Consider the following 7488-nt stretch of genomic DNA (forward strand, 5'->3'; position numbering starts at 1 on the left):
TTTGGGTCTTCATTCTGAAGGCTCCTGTGTCACATAAAACTGTGGTCACATAAATTTGTGTGCCTTCGCTCCTATTAATCTGCCTCTTGGCAGTGATTTTCAGCAAGCCTTCAGAGGGCAAAGGGGAAAATCTCCCTCCATCTCTACAAATCTACATCGAGACTAAGGGTTCTGGGACTGCCCTGAGATTTCTCTAAGCCAAGGACCCTGCCTGCCCTCCAGTCCCACCAATACCACCATCTCTTCAACTAGGGTCCACTAAGAGCCTCTGATCTGCATTCTAGGTGTTACTGAGCTGCAGATGGGAGGAAACTCAGGTTTGTAGGGCAGCAGCCTCTTTCTTATCTTCACAAGGGCAGGGAAGGGTCTGAACTTCTTTTGTGTGTCTTTTAAAACCAAGACAACATGTGTTCAGTTAATATTGATTAAAGGATCAGCCCTACCTCTTTCAGTCTCTAAATTGTAACACTGTATCATGAAGCCACAGTGATTAAAACAGTGACCTGCGGGTAAAGAATAGACACATTACTGGAATACTGTAGAGTCTTGAAATAGCCCCAAATAGTTAAGAAAATGTAATACACGGTAATTTCAAAGCAGTAGGGGAGGAGATGGGTTATTTAATACATGGTTGAGACAACTGAAGAAAAAGATTATAACTCTCCTGATAACAAATCCATTCCAGAATGACCTAAAAATTTAAAGGTAAAAACTGTCAGCATGGGAGATTTTAAAAGAATATTAAGAAAATAGTAAGAGCTGGGAAGATCCTTTCTAACAATACTCAAAACCAAGATACCATGAAAAGTAAACATCAATACACGTGACTACATTTTAAAAATTTCTACAAAGCAAAAAATGCAAAATGTGAAGATTAAAAAGAAGTTAGAACTCAAACCACAAACTGGGCAAAGAAATACTTGGAATCATTTAATGTAAGATCATCAGCTCAGCAATAAGAAACAGATCTCAGAAAATGTGCAAAGGATATGAATAAGCAAGGTATTAAGAAAGAAATCTAAGTGACTCGGCCGGGCGCGGTGGCTCAAGCCTGTAATCCCAGCACTTTGGGAGGCCGAGACGGGCGGATCACGAGGTCAGGAGATCGAGACCATCCTGGCTAACACGGTGAAACCCCGTCTCCACTAAAAAATACAAAAAAATAGCCGGGCGAGGTGGCGGCGCCTGTAGTCTGTAGTCCCAGCTACTCGGGAGGCTGAGGCAGGAGAATGGCGTGAACCCGGGAGGCGGAGCTTGCAGTGAGCTGAGATCCGGCCACTGCACTCCAGCCTGGGCGGCAGAGCGAGACTCCGTCTCAAAAAAAAAAAAAAAAAAAAAAGAAATCTAAGTGACTCAACCACCTAAAAGGATGCTTGTTCTCACTGAAAATTAAAGAAATATAAATTAAAATAATGAGATGCCACTCTGTACCTATGAGATAAATCAGATGACCCATCGGGATCAGAAAATTCAGTAATACACAGGGAGTGGGGAAATGGCATTTCCAACACTCCTATACATTGCTGGTGGGAGTGTAAGTTTATCTTTAGAGGATAATTAGACAGTATCCTTCAAAAATGCATATACTTTAAAATTTGGTAGTTCATCTTTTAGAAATTGCTTCTACTAATGTTCATACAGGTGCACAATGAAACGTAAATATTTATTGCGCCACTTTTTATGGGAGCCTAACTCTAGACAAAACCTAAGTGTTTACCAAACAAGGAAGGGGACTGGTCAAATTATAAATAGTATAATCTGATAATGAAATTATTAACATTGCTGTTATAAATCAAGTAGATCTATGTATGCAAAGATGAAATAATCTTCAGATATACTGTTTAGCTAAAAAATGCACAGGGGGCCTGGTGCGGTGGCTAAGCCTGTAATCCCAGCACTTTGGGAGGCCGAGGTGGGCGGATCATGAGGTCAGGAGATGGAGACTATCCTGACTAACACGGTGAAACTCCGTCTCTACTAAAAATACAAAAAAAATAGCGGGGCATGGTGGTGGGCACTTGTAGTCCCAGCTACTCAGGAGGCTGAGGCAGGAGAATGGTGTGAACCCGGGAGGCGGAGCTTGCAGTGAGCCGAAATCGTGCCACTGCACTCCAGCCTGGGCGACAGAGCGAGAGTCTGTCTCAAAAAAAATAAAAATAAAATAAAAATACATAAAAATACATAAAAAAAAAAAAAAAAAAAAGGCACAGCGGCTGAGTGCAGTCACTCATGCCTATAATCCTACCACTTTTAGGAGGCTGAGGCGGGTAGATTGCTTGAGCCCAGGAGTTTGAGACCAGCTTGGAAAACGTGGAGAAGCCCTATCTCTACTAAAAATACAAAACATTAGCCAGGTGTAGTGGCGGATGCCTGTAGTCCCAGCTGCTTGGGAGGCTGAGGTAGGAGGATCACTTGAGTCTGGGGAGGTGGAGCCTGCAGTGAGCCGTGATCGCACTACTGCACTCTGGCCTGGGTGACAAAGTGAGACCCCATTAAAAAAATGCACAAGATAGCACAGGATAGTGTATTCCCCTTTGTGGCGTTTCAAGTAAATGAGCAAATGACGAAATACTCTAAAAATTAAACTGGGCAATTGGCTATCACAATACATGCAAAATATAATTTAGTTTCAGGAACAGGAAAGAAGGCAAGATATAATAATAATACAGTTTGAGCATCTGTAATCCAACAATCCAAAATGCTCCAAACCCAAAATGCTTTGAGCTCTGACATACTCAATGGCAATGCTCGTTGGAGCATTTTGCCTTTCAGATTTTTGGATTAGGAATGCTCAACTAGTTTGTATTCTACAAATATTCCCAAGTCTGAAAAAATCTGAAATCTGAAACATGTCTGCTCCCAAGAATTTTGGATAAGGGCTGCTCAACTTATAATAGTGATAACAATACCAAAAATACCATATGTAATATGAGAAAATGTAGAAAATAATATATTTTTAATAAAGTTTGATTGAAGAAGACTCTAAGCAACTGCAAAACCCAGTAGTCATAAAATTAAATAAGCTGACAGATTCCACTACAGGAAGATTTTTAAACTTCTGAATATCAAAGGACAGCATAAACAGAATTTTCAGAAAGGGAATTAATAGAAGAAAATAGTTAATGTGTAGAAGAAATATATGAATAAGTGTGCATATGCAAAAAGCTACTGAAACATCTACTAAAAACAAAAGGTAAATAACCTAATAGAAGAGCAGTTGCAAAACCAAGTGACTGTAGAGGTGAGACAGGTCACAGGAGAAGGTCAGTGGCCTGTTCCAAGAGGAGAAGGACGTGGGGTCCATGGGTGCCCCTGGCCACTAGAAGAAGAGCCTTTCTTCTGCTTCAGCCATTTATTGCCACAGCCTCCACATTTTCGAGAGAAGCTGAAAATACAAATTTAAAAAATATTAACTATCTCAATTTCTAAATGTTGGCAACGGGTTTAATTTGAAAAGAACTATGAAACACTGTGTGGAATGAGCTAAAACATATGTCTTCAAACCTTGTTATAGAAAAATGAATAAATGTTGTAAACAGGCCATTCACAAGACAAAAGTCATGGCTGACATTTATTCATTGGAAAAAGGCTGCAAGATACACTTTTTACCCATCATATTGCCTGGAATGAAGAAAAATGAATAATACTATACAAAACTTTAAGGAAATGGGTAATTGTATAGTCAGTTGTTAGCAGCTTAAATGTTGATGTCCTCTTACTGAAGCGCATTTTGACACTATCAGAAATTTTAAAGGTATGTCCTTCAGTTCAGTAAGTTTATTTTTAAATATTTATTCTACAAAAATATTTTTACCTGTGCAAAAATATGCAGTTAGTATTCTTTGTCATATTGCTTATAAATACGAAACACCAGAAAACTCACTCCCTATGGAAGGATAGTTAAGTAAATTAGGGTTGAATCTGCACTGTGTAATGCTCTGTGGCCACTGAAAAGGATAAATTGCTTTTCATGGCATTCAAAAAGCTCCAAGGTGCATGGGAAAAGCAAGCTATAGAACAGTATGTATTATATGATCTCATGTGGAAAATTACTTGTATGTATTCATCTGTGTTTATAAATGTACACAGAACAGCCTGAAAGTCTGTATGTCAAGTATGAGCGGTGTCAGCTCTGAGGAAAAAGTGTGATTGATGGTGGTGGTAGTGGCGTTGTATAGGGGGACTTTACCTTTTTATTTGGATCAGGGTCAGCAAACTTTATCTGTAAAGAACCAGTTTGCAAATCTTTGATGTTTTGTGGTGTGTTAGTTGGGGTTCTCCAGAGAACCAGAGGAGATTTATGGGAACTGGCTCATGCGATTATGGAGGCTGGGAAGTCCCACGGTCTGTGGTCTGCAAACTGGAGACCCAGGAAAGCCAGTGGTGTAATTCAGTCTGAATCTGAAGGTCTGAGAACTAGCAGCTCCTGTGTCCCAGGGAAGCGGATGTCCCAGCTCAAGAAGAAACAGAGAATTTGCCCTTCCTTCACCCTTCTGTGGTATCTGAGCCTTCAGCAGATTGGAAGAGACCCGCCCACTCTGGTGTGAGCAGGTCTTCTTTACTCAGTCTACTAATGTAAACGCCAATCTGTTCTGGAAACACCCTCCCAGAAACACCCAGAAACAATATTTTACCCGCTATCTGGGTATACCTGACCTCAGTCAAGTAGCCATGTAAAGTCAACCATCACTGTGAGTTAATTAATACAAGTAAAGGGCTCAGAGCAGTGCCTGAGCCAGAGTGGACACAGATGAGAGTTCGCTGCTGCTATTATTTAATGCTATTCCACGGTAATGGCACTTATCAGTGTTTTCAGCCAGTGTGTAGCTCTCCTTGGCTGGAGTCTGTTTTAGGCAAACTTGAGAGCTTATTTGATTATAGGGAGTTTCCTAAGTAACTTCCTTTGTCCTACGAAATGAACGAAGGAACGAGTGTGGATCCCCTTAGGAGGGGCACAAGGATTCTGCCTCAGAAGAGGACACACGGTTCATCTTCACCTAAAAAATTCACTGCCCCTAAACGTTATTTCCTGGACTCAAGGTCTCTTTTTTTGTTCTCTGTATCACCAGCACTGAGTGAGGAAACTGACACATCTGAGTGTGAATCAATATTTTTGAATTGATTTAAATGTGAAAAACACTTCTGCTATAAAAATATGTGGAAAGGCATGAGGTGCTATGATGTACACACAGTTGATGGTAAAAAGTTTTAGGGTAAAAAAGATAAATATCCATAGAGTGGTGACTAAAAATAACACCCCACTTGTTAACCACAGTCGTGTGAGTCGTGGGACTCAGAGAGGCTTTTTTGTGTCCTTCTTGTACTGTTAATTTTTCTGTAGTGAAGATGTATAACCTTGACAATGAAAGCATAGCAAGAAGCACAGTTTTTCTAAGATTTGACCCCAGGGTGATCTCCTAGGGCAGGGGTCGCCAACCCCCGGTAGCAGTCCGTGGCCTGTTAGGAACCGGGTTGCACAGCAGGAGATGAGCAGCAGCCGAGCAAACAAAGCTTCATCTGTATTGACAGCCAGTCCCCATTGTTTGCCACCTGAGCTTCACTTCCTGTCAGATCAGTGGCAGCATTAGATTCTCATAGGCACGTGAACCCTGTTGTGAACTGCACATGTGAGGGACCTAGGTCGCACGCTGCTTATGACAATCTGATGCCTGATGATCTGTCACAGTCTCCTATCACCTCCCGATGGCACTGTCTAGTTGCAGGAAAACAAGCTCAGGGCTCCCACTGATTCTGAGACCAACCCCATGGTTCCATAGACTGTTCTTTTGGATAAACATAGAAATTAACCTTTCCAATCTTAAAGCTTGAAGCTTACAGTTGTTTTGTCTGGGTTTCTTCCTCAGGAAGAGACCTTCAGGCCTCTCAAAAAAAGTATCAAAGAACTGAAACTCACCAGATCACCACATCTGGACAATGAGACCTGGACCCCTCATGCATCATGATTGCTTTCTTACCCCTCCCTAGTTCCTGTTTTCTTACATATTGTTACATTTCTTCCCTGCTATAAAAGCCCTAGTTTTAATCAAGGAGATAGATTTGAGACTGAGCTCCCTGTTTCCTCAGCTGCAACACCCAATTAAAGCCTTCTTCCTTGGCAATACTCGTTATCTCAGTGTAGACTTTCTGTGGATAAGCAGCAGGACCTAGACGGAACCCTTGGTGTTCTGGTAACAATTCCACATTGCGGTGAGGTGTATAATTATTTTGTTATATATTACAATGAGATAATAATATAAATAAAGTACACAATAAGTGTAATGCACTTGAACCATCCAGAAACCTCACCAGAAATATCTGCTCTTTCAAAGACCGTTGGTTCTATACATTGCGTTTTATTTGGCAACATTTATTTATGATGATATGCATTTGGGTGCATGATTTCTGTTTGCTTTTTTCGTTTCTTAAGCTCCTTGCCCAAACACAGTGCTCAAGTGCTACTGTCCTGTGGGTCAAGTTCACTCTAAGTTTGTTGTATAGAAGGAATTCCTGCACTGGCTGGGCTGTTGGATGAGATGAATTCTGAGGTTGCTTCCAACACTAAAGCTCCTTAATTCTTTTTTTTTTTTTTTTTTTTTTTTGAGACACAGTCTTGCTGTGTCACCCAGGCTGGAGAGCAGTGGCATGCATGATCTTGGCTCACTGCAACCTCTGCCTGCCGGGTTCAAGCCATTCTCCTGCCTCAGCTTCCCGAGTAGCTGAGATTACAGCTGTGCACCACAATGCTTAGCTAATTAAGGTTTTGCCCTGTCAGCCAGGCTGGTCTTGAACACCTGGCCTCAAGTGATCCACCTGCCTCAGCCTCCCAAACAAAGTGCTGGGATTGCAGGCATAAGCCACCGTGCCTGGTCTGTAACTTTTTCAACATGCTCATCTCCTTCCTGGAACTCTGTTCAATTAAAATGCAAGCCAATTAAACGCTGTTTAAGTCCATGGAGGCAACAAAGCTTTGAGGGCACATGTTGTCCACAAATCACCACTTTGACCCAGAAAAGAGGTGGACAACGTTCAGTTTTGGTAATGGGTTCACATTGCTATGTGATACACATTTCTCCCTGTACTTTGAAGGGTCACATGAAAATGGTTTCTTATTCTCTCCTGATCCCTATAGTGCCCTGGAAAAAATACCTAAGTAAACATGTTGGTTTTTAAAAAATGTTCATGTCTGGTTTTTTTCATAATGTAATTGGATAAGATTTCCATGCCCCCAGATTAGAGCACTCCTTCTTAGACCTGATCCTCAGAAGAATGCAGACAGATTTACATTGTCTGGGGTGGTCTGGAAATGGGTTAGGTCCTGGTTCCATGAAGTCCATCACTGCCATAACCAAGTTTGTACTGCCTTGGAATTATTGGTACCAGTTACTAACACTTGGCCTGCAGGTTTAAGGCCAAGCTTTTATCCTGGAGTTTGAGAGTTTCCTGAATTCGTCCATATCTACTTTTTAACCTTTACCCTCAATGCCTGAC

Source organism: Macaca thibetana, chromosome 13 (genome assembly GCF_024542745.1).
Source record: "Macaca thibetana thibetana isolate TM-01 chromosome 13, ASM2454274v1, whole genome shotgun sequence".
NCBI lineage: Eukaryota > Metazoa > Chordata > Mammalia > Primates > Cercopithecidae > Macaca > Macaca thibetana.